At 42.1% G+C, this 18,142-nt stretch overlaps 1 long non-coding RNA gene across 1 annotated transcript in view; it reads right to left on the bottom strand.

The window, feature by feature from the left end:
• Positions 1 to 2,191: 2,191 nt before the first annotated feature.
• LOC132219803 (uncharacterized) overlaps positions 2,192 to 18,142 on the bottom strand; it is a 17,650-nt gene continuing 1,699 nt past the window's right edge. Inside the window, exons 2-5 of the long non-coding RNA XR_009449620.1 lie at positions 15,843 to 15,890; positions 10,278 to 10,362; positions 9,789 to 10,096; positions 2,192 to 3,078 (exon numbers count right to left, since the gene is read on the bottom strand). This is a non-coding gene — a long non-coding RNA (uncharacterized LOC132219803). The remainder of the gene's footprint in view (positions 3,079 to 9,788; positions 10,097 to 10,277; positions 10,363 to 15,842; positions 15,891 to 18,142) is intronic.

The following is an 18,142-nucleotide window of genomic DNA, read 5'->3' as shown; positions in this document are numbered from 1 at the left end:
CGGGCCCCACGTAAGAGGGCAGCGGAGCTGAAGGTCGCTGCTGGGGGGAAGGGGTACATTGCACTCCCACAAAACCTCCTTCATGATGAGATTCATTATGTCCAGTCTCATGTGAAGTCCACCAAGCTCCCAGCCCTACCCGGACTCCTGCACTAACTCTTCCTAGAGGAGGTTCTGGAATTCGCACTGAACATTGGGTGTGTTTGCAAACTACATCACTGCAGGGTGGGCAAGTGCCCTGGAGAGAAAAGCAGAGCAGTGTGCAAGCCCAGGAAGTCGTGGTGCCCCTGAGGGAATCAGGGCTTAAAGGATCTCCCTTGCACATTGATTTCCAGGCTTCCTGGAGGAAGCGGCATTTGAGTCAAGCCTGTGGGTCGTGCAGGCGGCTAAGGGGCAGGAGGCCTTCCAGGCGGTTGGGCACAGCAGGGGTCGGGCGTGGGACTGGACATCTGTAAGTTCCATCTGATGTAACGAGCTGTGTTTAGGGGCTCGGAGGGACAGGGGAGGGGGCAGCAGGAAGCACAGCCGCCCTCTCCTCAGAGCCAGAGAACAGAAGTCTCAGGCCCACGTGCTTGTTCATCAAAGCCAGGTGACTCGGTCTTCAGGTTAGCCAGCGAGGGAGATGGGCACCCATCACCACAGCTCGGCCAGGCATGCGATGACATCACTGTCAGAAGAAAATGACGAAAGGAGTGGAATGGGCGGGGGTGGGGGAGGGGAATTCGTGCTAAAGAGAGTGGCAGCAGAGATGGCAGGTACACGCGGCGTGAAGAGCTGTCAGTGGCTGTGGTTTTAGCACGAATGTTTCTTGTTCCGTGGGTGGTGGAGGTGGTTCAAGTGGCGGTATCTGAGCCCAGGATGGCGGCAGGGGTGGCCAGTCCCAGAGCATGATCTGGGCGCTGCTCTAGCTGTGCCCTTCAGGTGAGCTGCTCAGTATCCTTTAATACATTTCTTTCCTCCTTAAAACAGCCAGATTTGATTTCTCTTGATTGCAACTAACAACCCTGACACTTTCAGGATGTTGGGAAATGGAGGGTATGCCTATAAGCATTTCAGAATTGAGCCCTTCAAGATCTGTGATCTTGCACAGAAATTTGAAAAGTCAGTCACTGTGTTGATTCCCCAAATCACTTGATGACAGTGTTTGTGGAGAGCTGGGGCTGAAGTTTGGGGGCCTGTCAGACAACTGTCAGGAGAAATGTAAAGAAAACGAGGAGATCCTTGTATGAAATGGCTCAGATCCAAGATGTTCTCTCCCGTGGGCCTTTCATGGAACTGAAAGAGGAAGACGAAGGGCTCAGACTCCTTGCTTCTGTGGTCGGAAAACGTATTGTGCAACTTGTGTCCCTTTAGTACCTTTTTTGGACACCAAGATTTATCTACTCTCCACCAGCAGAACGGTTTGGAGTGGTGTAAACAAGAGAAGCCCTGCACAGAAAGCAGGTGTTTACACTTGCTGTGGGTGGTGAGCACGTCAGGGTGACGAAAAGAATTCTCGAGAACATCCATGGCCGGTTCTTTTAGGTTAAGCTGCCGACTGAACCGCACCAGCAGTAAATGCCACCCATGACCGCCATAATCGCCCCTGAAGGCAGAGACTTTAAAATATGGCTCTAAATTTACAAATGTGATGGAACCATCAAATTCACTTTCTCATGTGATGCAATTCATAATTTTAGTTGCAAAGATTAAGTCCTTAAGCAATTTGATAGGACATAGAAGAGAACAATATACATTGTTTATCACCTCTAGTACCACACAAGCTCCATGAAAAGAAGCCTTTCGTTGGTTGTTTCAATGCATATGCGTTCCAGCACATAGTAGGTGCTAGATCAAACTGGTTTAGCAAGAAGAAGTCAGACATAATCCTTTAGAATTTGTGGAGAAGACACTGTGTGTGTGTGTATTATATTCGCTTACTATCCTGACCATATCTTTGCAGCAACCTCTTATCAATGAATATTTTTACAGAGTAAAGCATGTTACTTTACAGCTTCCATTTCCCTCCATTTTCAGGTAAAGGGGTGCTAACCAGCAAGTCATACCTCAATTAGGTCTTGCTTATTCTGCACATCACTGCTCTCTTCAGGATTCTGTGCTTTCAGTATTGAACACAGAGGTTACTTATACAAAAAGGAATGTGACTTGGCATTCTTGGATTTTTCCACACGTGTCAATATGTTCTGCTTTATGATGGGATGAAAGAATTATTTTAACTTCAAAAATGATTCTGGTGAAGTGTGAGGCTATAGAAACCTCTATGAATCTCCAATATTCTCCTTGTATTTGAAGCAAGCAGTCCTTCAGAGACACCTCTTAGACTTTTCAGCGAGTAACTCCCAAATTGGCAGTGTATTTGTGAATCTGATATCCTCCTTCTACTTCGCATAATAAATACTGTAAATAATACTAAGAATGTTCTTTAATATTAGAGTTGGGAATGAAAATTTCATTTTAAATGTATTCCACAAATAACTTGATAGCTGATTCTGTAAATGTCATTTTTAATGTGCTTACAACTGTTTTCCCAGCAACTGCTCTGGCAAGAAACCACGCTGTGCAGCGAATGCTCTTTATTTTCTTGGATTAAATAACACATGTATTTACCTTTGTCTTCATTTGGTTTTTACTTGCTGGGACTCATTTTGCCACCTCTGAACATTAAAAATAAAAAGTAAATTTATCACCTTTTGTTTTCTTAGCATATTTGAAAAAGAAAGGATATGTACATACTCAAAATAAGAATATAAAATGCCTCTTACTATTCTATTACAACTCAATTGCAGAAGACAGACGACGTATTCATTTTGCAGGGCTCCCATAACAAAGTACTACACATAAGGTGGCTTAAAACAACCAAAATGTATTGTCTCGTAGTTCTGGAATCTAGTGAACCCAACACCCGGCCATCTGCCCTCAGAAACCTGTAGTAGAACCTTCTTTGCTTCCCCCTGGCTTCTGGTGGCTTGTCAGACTCTTTGGCATGTCTTGGCTTATAGATGCATCACTCCAGTCTTCTGTGTTCACATTCTCTTCTTGGCATTCTCCCTGAGTTTCTATCTTCACTCAGTCGTCTTCCTATAAGGACACCCGACATATTAGATTAGCCCTATACCCCACCCAGGTTGACCTTACTTAACTAAATACATCTGCGCCAATCCTACTTCCAAATAAGATCCCATTCTGAAATACTGGAGGTTAGGATTTCAACATATCTTTTTTATTTTCTTTGGGCGGGGCGGGGGGGGGGGGTAGACCACAATTCAACCTGTAACAATAATTGTTTTGCTATTATAAATTAACAAATATGTGTATAGTTCTGTTACCACCAATTATATTATTAAGAGTATTTGTGAGTCAGAAGAAAAATTTGGTTTAGCAACTTGAGAGGAAAGCTTGAATGTGGCTCAGCAAAACCCCAAGAAGAGACAGTATCATGCCAGTCAATACATATGAAGGAGAGCTGAGGTTTAGGAGGCAGGTGAATGCATTCCTCTCCTCTCCGTTCATGACCACGTCATCAGCTACAAGTATTTGGAAGAAAGTAAAATCTGGTACATGTGGGTTTATTGGTTGCAGTGGACTGAATGGTGTTGCCCCTAAATTCATGTAGAAGCCCTGACCCCCCATGAGACAGTATTTGGAGGTGGGGCCTTGGGAAGGTGATTAGGTTCAGATGAGGTCCTGAGACTTCTGACTCACTCTGCTATGCTGCCACATGGTAAAGTTCCATATTCAAAAATCAAACCACTAATCTCTAAGCAATAATAAGATACTTTTTCTCAGTAACATGGTTCTCTTGGGTAATAATACAAATATCCTGGTATGTATTAGCTAAAAGATTTTGTGTAATTTGTATTATTACCCAAAAGAAGCATGTTCCTGAGAAAAAGGGGGGAAAAAATAACCACAACCCCACATATCACCAGAAATCATCGTAATTCAAACAACTATTTTGAAGCACATCCAATTTATTTCAAATTAATGTCCTGAGAGTTTCCTTACATTATTGTCTGGACTTGGATGTACTGCAGGGTAATGAATACACTCACTTTCCTTTTTAGAAAAAGAGGGTCAGGGTTAGAAGAATAATTAAGTTAGAGTCTGTCACCAACACTGGACAAAAGATGGCTGTTGCAACAGTTGACGTTCTTTCACAATCTTGGATTATTCACATTAAACACGCATCTTAGGTTGTATCATTTTTCATTGGTATAATTGCCCTAAGGTTTAGTACTACATGGTATAAAGTCTAAGAATTGACAACTGAACCTAACAGAAGCATTGAGTGATACATTTTTTACAAATACCTTGAAATATTGATAAGTAGCCAATTTGCCTTGATTTCTTTTCCAATACATTTAGCAGGTTTATATTGTACATAGGTATGTTATTAATGCTGTTTAACTATTGATGATCTTTCTTTATGTATTAGATAATACATTAACATATTTTATATTTGTATAAAGGGTATCTCCACTAATAAAAGAGAAACATGCAAATTGGTGTCACTCTGCTACACTCACCAGCCAATCAGGATGAGTATGCAAATTAGCCCAACAAAGATGGTGGTTAATTTGCATGTGCAGGAGCAGAGCAAAGACTGAAGACTGAAGACGACTGAAGACTGAAGAGGCTTGGCTTCTCTGCTGTGATTGGAGCGGAGAAACCTCAAGGCTTGGCTTCTCCACTATGGCCAGACCAAAGGCCTGGGTCCCGGGTACTGGAGGAAAACCGGTACCGGTACCGGCAGCCAGAGGAAGGAAGCTCTATTGTATGAATCTCTTCATGCAATGGGCCTTTAGTATATTTATAACCATAAATGTGTGTGTGTGTACATGCACAGATTTGTATACACACATATTTGTGACCATTTGTGTACCCATTAGAAGAGCCTGAGTTGTGCACACAAGTTTCTGAACTCTTTGGACTATGACCAAATAAATATACTCTGGCTGGGTAGCTCTGTTGATTAGAGCATCCTCCCAGTACACCAAGGTTGTGGGTTCAATCCCCAGTCAGGGCACATACAAGGATCAACCAATCCTATATAATAAAAGCCTAATAAGCAAATTGTCCCCTTGACCGGGAGTTCAACCCCTCGCTATGACATGCGCAGAACATGGTGGGCATCGGTGACATGCTGCGACCTCTCCCCGACTACCTGGGGATGGAGGTGTGGTGATAATGCAGAGCTCACTCTCACTCCCCCTGCTACCCTCCCCTGGGACAGCAGGGCTTGCATGCTGGGGAGGGCCCCCCCCTCCCCACAGTTAGGTGCTGGGCACCTGCTAGGAGCCTGCCCCGCACCTGTGCAGCGTCTTCCAGGTGAGCTGGGCTGCAGCCACTGGGACTGCAGGTGCCAGTCGGTCTCCCCATGGGTTTGCACAGAAGCTGGTCTGCGAGGCCAGCCAGGAGAGAGCGCGCTGCCCATCCAGCTTCCATGTGGCACCTCTGGGAGGCCCAGAGGCCCACACTTCACCCCGGCCAGTGGCATCCGGCCATGCTCACCGCATCTCTGTGTGGGGAATCGGGCGCTATGACTCAGGCAGAGGGGGCAGTGTGGGGGCCTGGGGGCCCAGGTGCTTCCCAGAACCCAGACATCAGCTGGGATCTGCCCTTCCATGCCAGACTCTTGTGCTTCGATCGATGACCAGGCCTATGGACCGCACCCATGCACGAATTTTGTGCACCGGGCCTCTAGTGAAGGAATAAATAAGTGGAACAACAAATCGGTGTTTCTCTTTCTCTTCTTCTCTCTTTAAAAATCAATCAATAAATTAAAATAATTAATAGAGAGCTAAGTAACTGGTGAGCAAAGAATAAAAGTAGGAAAGGGGCATTTGGTAATTACTTGATATTCCAGCTATGTTTTAAGAATGTGTCCCTCTCGACAGCATGGGTGGACTTAAAGGGTATTATGCCAACTGAAATAAGTCAGTCAGAGAAATACAAAAACCATATGATTTCACTTACATATGGAATCTAAAGGACAATATAAACTAACAAACAAAACAGAAACAGACTCATAGATACAGAGAACAGACTGATGGTTACCAGACAGGAGGAGGTTGGGGAACTGGGTGAAAAAGGTGAAGGGTTTAAGAAATACAGATTGGCCCTAACTGGTCTGGTTCAGTGGATAGAGCGTCGGCCTGCAGACTGAAAGGTCCCAGGCTCGATTCCGGTCAAGGGCATGTACCTTAGTTGTGGGCACATTCCCAGTGGGAGGTGTGCAGGAGGAGGCTGATCGATGTTTCTAACTCTCTATCCCTCTCTTCCTTTCTGTAAAAAAATCAATAAAATATGCTAAAAAAAAAAAAAAAAGAACAGAAATACAGATTGGTAGGTAAAACAACAACAACAACAAAAAAAAAACAGACCCGGTGGAGATCATGGTTCCATTCCTGTCATTGTGGGTTCCATCCCCAGAAGGGGGCGTGTAGGAGGTAGCCCATCAATGATTCTCTCTCATCATTGATGTTTCTATGCCTCTCACCTTCTCTCTTCCTCTCTCTGAAATCAATAAAAATATATTCTCTCTCTCTCTTTTTTTAATGTGTCCCCCTCATGGAGTCAGGGAGCACTGCTGGTTGGAAGGATTTGCTTGACAGTGAGCTATGACTGTCAGATCACTTTGTGAGACTGAAGTCTTGACTCCTTACTTCTCTGGGCTGAAGCTGTCCCATCTGTAAAAGGTGATATTTGAGGACTCTTTTATCTCTAACATGCTATGAATTTTCAGCATTATTAACTATTGATACTTTTCATGACAGCAAGTAGTTGAATCCTAACTGCATTTTCTTTTCTGTGTTAGTGTGTTTCAACCTTCTGAGATTTTGTATTAGATAAGAAATATATTGGACTCTCTTCTTCCTGACATGAGGGAATGCAGCTGGCAGAGTAATTTGTGTCCCTTTTGGGGACTTAGATCAACTATTTCACGTTGTCGGGCTGCTTCTGAAGACATCAGGCGTCTGGAAGGAATAGCACTAAAGCCACTGCTGGGTAAAGACCAGACTTAGAGAAACAGCCTCTGAATCTGCAAACTAGAACACACAGTGTTTTAGTGTTTAAGATGTTTAAACTCACTAAATTGGGTATGAGTGGTTTTCTTATTATCATATGGTATCTTATTTTGAAGCTTAGGATTCCTGAGAGACCTTCAAAGTCATCTCAGCATTCAGTGTGAATGTCTCCAGGATTCTTGCCATTCTGTTAAGAGTTCTCTGCCCAATCTCAACTCCCCTGTCTGCTCCCCTGACACATATACCACATGCTTCCAGATGGATAACTTTTAAAAAATGTTTTTATTTTTATTAATTTCAGAGAGGAAAGGAGAAAGAGATAGAAACATCAATGATTAGACAGAATCACTGATCAGCTGCCTCCTGCACGCTCCCTACTGGGGATTGAGCCCTTAACCCAGGCATGTGCCCTGGACCAGAATCCAACCTGGGACCCTTTAGTCCACAGGTGGATGCTCTATCCATTGAGGCAAACTAGCTAGGGCCCAGAAGGCTAACTCTAATTCAATTCAGTAAGTATTTATGGACTGCACATTGGGTGCCCAGAACTGTGGTAGATGTTAGGGATATAAGCATATCTAAAATAGGAACCTACCAACATAAATTAACCACAAAGCACTCATCTAGGTTAAGTGAACAAACTGAACTCCTGTGTACCTTCATTTAACATTGAACACTTAAAAATTAAATCAGATATTTAATTTAAATATTTTAAACTAGAGGCTCGGTGCATGATATTCATGTATGGGGAGGGGGGTCCCCTCAGCCCAGACTGCACCCTCTCGCAACCCAGGATCCCTCAGAGGGTGTCAGGCTGCCAGTTTAGGCCCAATCCCGTGGGTCTAAACCGGCAGTCGGACATCCTTCTTGCAATCTGGGACTGCTGGCTCCTAACTGCTTGCCTGCCTGCCTGATCACCCCTAACCACTTGCCTGCCTGCCTCATCACCCCTAATCGCTCGCCTGCTTGCCTCATCACCCCTAACTGTCTCTACCTTGGCCCCTGCCGCTGCGGCTTCGTCCGGAAGGACATCCAGAATGACATCCGGAGGTCATTCAGCTATCTGGTCTAATTAGCATATTACGCTTTTATTATTATAGATTTTTATTTTGTTAATATTACTTTTTGTTTTCTTTTTTTCACAGGTAATGATGATCCCTTCATCTTGCTGATACTAGAAACTTTGTCTTGTAGTGCTATGGCTGATTCATGACAACAGAATAACTCCATCAGCGTCTTCAAGGACACTCCTATTTACTATTTCAAGAGAGAAGGTAAATGTTTCTATCCTTTCATCCAAAAGCGATACCGAACTATTAACATACATTTAAAGGAAGTGGTACTCAAGACACATTGTTTATAATCACACTTACAATAAGGTGCTCTGTCAAGAAGCCATTCCTGCCCACCCTATTTCTGTAGATGGTATTAGAAGGTCGAGTCGACAGTAATATTAATACCAGGAATCCAAGTAAAGTTCATACACTCTTGGCCCAGCTGGCTCCAGCTCACCAAATCAAAAGCTGGTGAAAGGTGAGTAAAAGTTGGGGGAAAGTTTTAATTTGCTTTGCTACATTTCTTTATGAGGTGAAAGAGGATATAGCTAAGTACCTCAATAGTAAAATAATTAAACAGAAGTCTACTTACTTCTCCTGAAAAGTACTGACCCTGCATTTTACAAAGAATGTTGACCTCTAGTTTTAAGAATCTATCTAGCAAATAATCGTTCTGTTTCTATGAGAATATTTAGAGGTTGGATGGTCCAGACATGCACAGTCTCATCCAATAGTCACTAGTTGCATGTAGTTAGTGAGCACTTAAAGTGTGAGTAGCCCAAACTAAGAGTCACTCTAAGTGTGCTTTAACACACAGGATTTTAAAGACTTACATGAAAAAAAATAATTTAAAATATCTGATTAACATTTTGTTATGTAGATTACATGACAAAAAGATAATGTTTTGAACATATTGGTTAAATAAATATAGTAAAATTAATTTCATGTGTTACTTTATTTTAATTAAATATATTTTTATTGATTTCAGAGAGGAAGGGAGAGGGAGAGATGGAAACATCAATGATGAGAGAGAATCACTAATCGGCTGCCTCCTGCATGCCCCCCATGGGGGATCGAGCTCACAACCCAGAGCCCTTGACTGAAATTGAACCCAGGACTCTTCCGTCCACAGGCTGATGCTCTAGCCACTGAGCCAAACCAGCTATGCCTCATGTGTTACTTTTTACTTTATCAAGATATTTTAAATTACGTACCTGGCTTACATTATATTTTTATTGACAACTCTGATCTATAACCTACTTTAAAGCAGTAAGGACAATGTTATCACATATGTGTGTAATATGTAATATGTTAGTTTTAATTACATCCTACAAATGGATATTTGAAAGCCAACATTCTGGAAAGGTATCTTACAAACATTTCAAATATCTTTATCGCTAATCTTTCTCTCTAATCAACCCCAGAAGGCTTATGAGGTAGACTGTATTATTGTTCTAAATGTGTACAGCCATATTTTTGGAGTCCTTCCTATTGGATAACTATAGTCCTGGCTTCAGGCTTGGTCATGTGACTTACCGTGGCCAATGAAATGTGAGTTACAATGACATATACCATCCTGAGCAGATGCTTTCCCATCACATGATCTGCCAACTCTCTTTCTCCTGGGCCACAAGGGACAGCTTCTGCAACCTGAGTGAAGATAACACAGAGCAGGGCCACAGCTGACCCTTGAGGAATATGTTACCTGAGTGAGAAGAAAAACTTCTCCCGGAAGATGGCCAAAACATCTGTTTTCTCTTCTGCACCAAAACTAAGTTTAAGCATTTCCAGTTTGGCAGGTGTGGGCCAGAAATTGATGCAACTCTTCAGGAGAGACTCTAAGAAACTCTAGGTAGGAATTCAATGAAGCAGTCGGTATCTGATTGCTCATTGCTTGTGTTCTCAGCACCACACAGTGCCTGATCATAGCAGGTGATCTACCAATATTTGTTAAATAAATGAATGATGACTAGGTTTTAATGCGCTTGAAGCTCACATATATTTGGGGACATTCTATAAGAAAAAAAAAAGTCCCACATTACTAATACAAAGTTAGGTTACAAAAGTGAAAATTTATTTAGACTGAGAAAAAAAATCTTAATATATTAAAAGATCTTAGGACAAAAATACTACAAATATCATGCAAGCCTAGGAAAATAACATGGTATATTTACTAATTAATTGCTTGACTCACCTCTATATTAAATTTTTCCATAGATGTTTTGGCTGCAAACTCTTTAATCTTCTCTTTAGAAGACAACCATTTGCAAACTTATTTTCTATAGAAAGATCAGAAAGATCATTTAATCTTTCCTTTAGCATGATTGATTGAAAAAATCATTACCAGTAATTTAGAACATTTCCTTTAAGCCTCACACAACCTTATTGGTAATTAAACTTTTTAAATTATTGGCAAATTTGAGCAAACCTCAACCAAGTTTCTTTCATATATGACTGTAAGACCATATAAGGGCCTTTCAAATAAGTGTTCTTATGTGGTGAATACATAATCTTTGAACTGATGAGACTCATGGTAGTGGGACATTATGAGTTTTATGTTATTTTCATTGATGATTGTATTATATGTCAAGCAGAAAGAAATTTAAATTTAAATATTTTCCCAAAGCATTTATATGATTTACTAGAGGCCCGGTGCACAGATTCATGCACATTGAAAGGAAATTAATTAGAAGAAATATTTTAATATCTCTATTTGCCCTTTCTCTATGATAGAAGTGTCAACCAAATTCACAATCGACAATGACAGATCAAAACACACGTGTGCGATTGGCGCCAGTGAGAGCTTTATATGTATTGTGCATGCGTGAGTCAACTTAGCCATATATATATACTAGGGGCCCGGTGCACGAAATTCGTGCACTGGGTGTGGGGGGGGGGTGTCCCTCAGCCTAGCCTGCCCCCTCTCACATACTGGGAGCCCTCAGGCATTGACCCCCATCACCCTCCAATCGCAGGATCGGCCCCTTGCCCAGGCCTGACGCTTCTGGCCTAGGCGTCCGGCCCAGGCAGCGGGGACCCGCAGCTGCAGCGGCCCCACGATCGTGGGCTCCGCTTTAGGCCCAGGCAAGGGACCCCTAGCTCCCGGGACTGCCAGCTTTGACTGTGTCCAGCTCCCATCGCTGGCTCCACCCCTACTTCCTGCTATCACTGGCCAGGGCGGAAAAGGCGCCTGATTCTCCGATCATGGCTGGGGGGCAGGGCAAAGGCGGCCCCAGGGCCGCCTTTGCCCTGCCCCCTAGCTCTTAGCTCCCCCCTGGGTTTCCGATCACTGTCAGTGGCAGGGGGCTTCTTCCTGCTTTCCCTTTCGCCTCCCTGCATTGTGCCTACATATGCAAATTAACCGCCATCTTGTTGGCAGTTAACTGCCAATCTTAGTTGGCAGTTAATTTGCATATAGCCCTGATTAGCCAATGAAAAGGGTATCGTCGTACGCCAATTACCATTTTTCTCTTTTATTAGTATATATATATATATATATATATATATATATATATATATATATATATTAAACTTGCTTAATTAGACGTGCTTTCTGATTTAGCTAAACTTTTTCCAGCCCAGTGAAGCACCCCAACTTCTCTTTCAGGTAATTGTCAGCAACACAGCAGTAAATGTCAACAAGAAGCAGATTATTATTATAGATCATGCAGGGAGAACAAAGGGTAACATATTTAACTGTAGCAGTGCTTGTCTATATTCTGTGCAGTGAGAAAACCTGAAGTCATCTTTAAGGTTCACCATTTCTTACTTCTTTTCAGTCGGGTCAAGTTTCTAAACCTTCTAAATCTCTGTTTTCTGGCTAATGAAAAGAAAGTAGGATTCTACCAAGTCTCCTATCTAACTACTCCAGGACTTCTGTGAGGATCAAATGAATTAGGCACATGAAGATGCTTCACAGACATTTGGTTAAAGTGTAAAATGTTTGCACCTGGCTATAAAGCAAGTCGTGTTACTGTGCTGAAGAAACTCCAAGGAGGCTAGTCGCTAGGGAGAGGAAGCTGAGTGTTGCTATGTGACATCATTACCCAGCGCCCACAGCGACCATTTCCAGGCTGGGCTGGGCTGTGGACTGCATTTTGCACTATGGGGTCTTGGCAGCATTGACTGTGATTTGGTGGGCTATCGCTCTGGAGTGTGGCGGGGCCTGTGTCCCATTTGGCGGAAGCCAAGTGTTGCTTTGTGGGTGCCAGATCCATGGTGCTGTTTCTTTGTAAATGGCCAGTGCGCGTCACAGCAGCTCCTGCGTTAAGCATCTGCCCCCTGGTGGTCAGTGCACATCATAGCAACCGGTCAGATGGTCGGACAGACAGTTAGCATTTTAGCCTTTTATATATAAACATTCCTCCTCATTAATTAGTTTATCAAGCAGTCTATAGTGGCACATTTTTAATTGCATATGCTGCATTATTGAGTATATTGCAGACAGAAGAGAAATTACATTTTGACTAAGCCTTAATGAAAACCCAATTCCTCGCTTACAGTTTTACATGTGAGATGATGAGAACAATTTTCCACAGGCCACCTTTCAGTTCATACATTTTAGATGTTTTTTTCTCTACCAGATGCTGTAGGTTATGTCCAAAGTCATCTCTGATCCTGCACCTTCGTGTCATGAAACTGGTTAAGTCCACACAGTGGGCGGTAGGAATATTCTTGGAAGCTTCCTCTACACCTGAATTTCTTAATATAACTAACTTAACTATACATCAAAGTGAGTAGGAACTACTTAACCACATCCTACTAAACCCAGACAAAGTGTATTTGCAAACTGACTTCCCTTTGGCTGGATTGCCAAAATTCCTACAGCCTGGATATGAGGGGCAGCGTGTGCAGAGGAAGCTGGGGTAGGAGGAGATAGCAGCAGCAGCTTTCATTGTGAGCACAACCCTCAACCTTTTCCAGGGACTTGGGAAGAGGCCGTGCAAGTAATAGAGAAACAAGCTTAAGCTTCTTTAACGTCACAGTAAACGCACCTCTGATGAAGGGAGAGCTGCTCTGCAAAGCTCAGTGACCAAGGGTCCAAAGCAGGCCGTTTTCCCCACCCCTGGTCATAACAGAGCACTGGCATCTGAGCACTGGGAAGGTTTGGGAAGGAGTGGAGGTTTGGATGGATAACGTCCTGTGGCATGGACATCAATGTTTACATGAGGAGCAGTGTCCAGGGTGAGCCTTTACCAAAGGGGCTTTCAGGCAGAGATTGGGATGAGGGGCCGCTGCTGCCAGGCAGGAAGTCAGCCATGAGATGCCTGAAGCTGATAGACGGGTTTGATAATAATGCTAATGATCGCAGATATTATCTGAGTGTTTTTCCTCCCTCTTGGCAGACAAGGAAACCCAGTCATATAATGACTTTTCAAGCACAAGTGAACTCCCCCTTGGAAGAACGAGTGGATCTACTGAAAGCAGGAATTTTAGGACACATGTGAAACATAAGCATAAAATAAAATTCTGGAAAAATCAATTCCAGTCTGTAATTAGGGTCTATGTCTGGATAGATTATGGTAGCTTTAATAATTATTATTGCTTATCTATATATGCTGAAATGCTTTACAAACAACATGTGTCCCTTTTGTATATTTTATGTTATTTTTAAAAATTTGCTAACTTTTATACATGTAAGAAGAAATACATGAGTTTCCCCAAAATATTTAGGGAGAACCTGGGGAAAGTTGTGAAGCCCTGTGGAAAACTGGGAGATGTACCCAGAAATAGCGAGGCTGACCCTTACGGTGGTATATGGGAGATCCAGACCAAGGACCTACAATCTGCACTTCGCTGTCTGTGGAAACCCATCCAGGCTTTGTTAAAGCTATACTGTCAGTTTCAGCCTCCTGGGGCAGCTGAGCCAGAACATGGGGCCTTGGACTCAAGAGGTGCTGCTAAACTAGCTTGGGGCGAGGGTATGCCCATATGACCCTTCCTAAGCCTACGGGGTCACGGTGAGACTATGGACCACAGGAATATATCCATGGTATAACACCTAATAGCTGTGCATTTCCTATTCCTTTAATGACATTTCATTTTGCAGGAGGGGATGTTTTTATTAGTTTACAAGCTGTCCAAAAGGATACATTTCTATTTCTGGCTGTAAATAGAAATGTTAACACCCCAGAAAGGTAACTAGGAACTGTTGTACTAGGCGTGTCTTGGGCTTAAGCATTATCTGGTTTGTTCTCTCTCCTATGCATGCATCAGGCCTGTCTTTTTGGCTTTAATTCCTGCTCTTCCTTTACATGTAATAAACACTCTGGCCAAGGAATAACCACTAGTTCCATGCAAGGTCACAATATGTCCTCAGCATGAAATGCCCTCCTACTCCATCTCTGTAGGTCCCCATCTAAATATCCCTCAGGTGTTTGCTCAAATGCCTTCCTGGTCTGCCATTGTCTGACCCTCCCAGAAGCACTTGATTAGAACATTTTCACAGCACACATTCCTTTCTTCTTGGCATTAGTTTCTGGAGGTAGGGAAGTAGAGCTTTCTTTTTAAGAAGTAGATTGTAAGACTTCCAGCTAGGAGTAATAAACAGGTGATTTTAAACAATTCCTTTGAATTAATGGTGACACAAACTGAATTTCAAATGTAGGGAGTGGGGGGAGGGGTAACCTGATCTCTGGCCTTCAACCAGTAGGCATTCATTCACAGCCAGGTCCATCTCCTGCACATGCTGAAATTTATAAGATGGAAGGGAATGGGGAATATGCTCATTTTCTGAAGCTCTAGAACATATTTCTAGTGTATCTATATATTTTTCTATCTTGAGTAGCTAAGTCTCTGATAAATTTTCAAAACAAGGTAAAATTGTGACATGTATAAGAAATATGTTATATTTATAAAATAAGAGATTATACCCAGCCAGCATGGCTCAGTGGTTGAGTGTCAACCTATGAACTAGGAGGTCACGGTTTGATTCCCAGTCAGGGCACATGCCCAGGTTGTGGGCTTGCTCCCCAGTAGGGGGCCTGCAGGAGGCAGCTGATCAATGATTCTCTCTCATCACTGATCTCATCTCTATCTCTCCCTCTCCGTTTCTCTATGAAATAAATAAAAAAACATGTTAAAAAATAAAAACTAAGAGATTATTTTATAGTATGTATAAAATAAACACATGTCAAAGATTTTTATGAAATTCATGAAATAATGAGAGAACTGGGGAATTTGTTAAAATCGATTCAAAGGAGGAGTCAAAGAACTACAAATTCATATAGAGTAAAGGAATGTTGAAATAAATTTATAAATAAAAGAAAAATTGAATTTTTCTACAGAAGTGAGTGGGTGATTAGAGAAGTCAATTCAACCTCCACCAGGTAGAAGCTACCTGTGTGTCTATAGATATGAAAGACAGAACGATGCCTCCCTTCCTGCACCTCCAAGAGGCCCACATCGAAATCCTCAGACCCTGTGGATCTGTTAGGTTACATGGCAAAGGGAATGGAGGTTGCAGAGGGGATTGGGATTGCCAACCAGCTGACCTGATCATAGAGAGATTATCCTGGATTATCCATCTGGGCCCAATGTAATCACAAGGGCCCTTGAACGTGGAAGAGAGTAAGCAGAAGAGAGTTAAAGGGAGCTGTGACCACTGAAGAAAGGCCAGAAGGATGCAGGATTGCTGGCTTTGAAGGTGGGAAAAGAGGGCCAAGAATCCAGGATGTTGTGGACTCTAAAAGCTGGAAAAGGCAAGAAAATGAATTTTTCCCTATAACCTCCAGAAAAAAAAGTGGAGCTCTGCAGATACCTTGCTTAGTCCAGTGAGAGACCTGCGTGGGACTTCTGGCCTCCAAACCTATAAGACAGTAAAGTTGTGTTAAATTTTTAAAGGAGCAGTAGAAAATTAACATAGTAGACAAGAATTAGTTACATTGCTATCAGTTATCTAGGAGTTAGAGTTTAAAAATAGCCTAGTCAGAGTTTGAAAATAGCCTGTAAAAACAAAGGTGCGCACATTTTTGTTTTTGTTTTTTTGTGAGATTCATAGATCACACACACACACACACAATTAAGACCTCATACTTAAGCTACATCAGCAGAGCTTATGGAGCTTACTTTTCAGGCAGCAAATAAAAGTTGGAATGTACTCCTAATGAGATGAATGACTCAGCACTTAGCAATTACAAAGATGCCCTATCCAACCACAGGATCATTAATCACTGATGGAAGCAGAAATGAGCAAATTGATGACTTGATGGTTCAGTAGATCTCCCTTGAAAACTGGGGAGAGCCAAATCATCAATAACTCTGGAAGCAATTCTTGCTCCATCAGCCAATTTCTAGCCAAAAGGAGTAATAGCCTCTTGGTATCCAACTGCTGCAGCTTCAGGGTTTATGTTACAGCAAAATTTTCTTTCCTTCAATTAAAATAAGCTGTGTAACACTTATGACTGGACTCTTGTCCTATGGAAATTCTTATCAAGTAGAAATTGAATGACAGACACTGGGAAAAAAACCACAAAAATATGAAAAGCATCCGATAAAAAAAAAAGAAGATTAAAGCAGAATCATGTGACTTTTGCTTTCCTGGCATCTATATCTCATTCTTTTCATAACAACACTTAAGAGTGTCAGAGGAAGCTGATCTCATACATATTCCTCTTACCACTCCATTCAGACAAGAGTGGGTGAATGATCCAAGCCTGGCCCATCTGTATCAATGATAGGTTTAAGAATTTATGAGCCTGGCCAGTGTGGCTCAGTAGTTGAGCATCGACCTATAAACCAGGAGGTTATGGTCCATTCCCGGTCAGGGTATATGCCCAGGTTTCGGGCTTGACCCCCAGTAGGGGGTGTGCAGGAGGCAGCTGATCAATGATTCTCATCATTGATGTTTCTCTCTCTCTCCCTCGCCCTTCCTCTCTGAAATGAATAAAACTATTTTTAAAAACAAAAAGAATTTAGGGGACCAAATTTGACCTACTAATCAAGCCTGGATCATTATTTGAAAAGTATAAGGTAAGAGGCACTTTCTATGGTCTAGTCTTGCTAACGTGGTAGAATATGGACTTGAGTTGAGGGAGAATCAGCTTGACAATGAAGTCAACTCAGAGAGAAGCAGAAAGGAGAACACAGAGTCATTTGATATCATTTGTACTCTGTTGGTTTTTTTTTAATGTTTTTATTGATTTGAGAAAGAGAGAGGAAGGGAGAATGATAGAGAGATAGAAACATAAATAGGCTGCCTTCTGCACTCCCCCTACTGGGGATCGAGCCCGAAACGCAGGCATGTGCCCTGATTGGGAATTGAACCAGGGACCACAGGATTCATGGGTTGATGTTCAACCACTGAGCCACACTAGCCAGGCTCATTTGTACTCTTAATTCCAGTCATGTCTATTACAAGATCATCTACCTCTGGTTTTTCCAAAGTAATCAATTATTTCGTCCCCTTTCCCTCATAAGTCTGTCTGGGCCTAATTTCTGTTACTTGCCATCAGGAGAGTCCTGGCTAAGACAACCATGTATATTTGATAAGTTATCTCACTACTGTTAAAAGATAACCCAAGGCAAATTAAAAATTTTAAATTTATTTGAGCAAAAATTAATTCAAAGCAGGTAGTGCCAAACCATAAGTGGCTAGAAGCACTCCACAGACAGGAGCTAGAGAAGACTTTTATATGGAAATGGCAGAAGCAAAGCAATGGAATTACTTGATAGGCTATACTTTAAATACTTGCCTTATTTGAAAAAATAAGACTAGTTGGCTGTTTGTGGTTGGTTGCCCTTAAGTTTTGCCTTCTTTAACCTTGAGGCATGTTTGGGCTTGTGTTTTGGATGGCTAAAGTATTAGAATTACCTTGGTCTAATGGCTTCCATATTTAATTAATTTAACACTACCAAACAGACTGGTCAAGGAAGAAAGTAAATACACTGGGGGGGTGGAGGAGACAAATTTCAATTGTTAAAAATAAATTAAAAAGGACAAAATATCATCTATTCATGATGCTTCTTGATAATCACTGCATTTGATAGTTAACACTAACCACTAAAAGCTCTTACAGAAACCAATGTCTTGGCAAAGTGGCTTCAACGTCTACCATAATC

The sequence above is a fragment of the Myotis daubentonii genome, chromosome 1 (genome assembly GCF_963259705.1).
Source record: "Myotis daubentonii chromosome 1, mMyoDau2.1, whole genome shotgun sequence".
Lineage (NCBI taxonomy): Eukaryota > Metazoa > Chordata > Mammalia > Chiroptera > Vespertilionidae > Myotis > Myotis daubentonii.
Note: the sequence above shows the minus strand (reverse complement) of the source record. Positions and strands in the feature narration are given on the sequence as shown.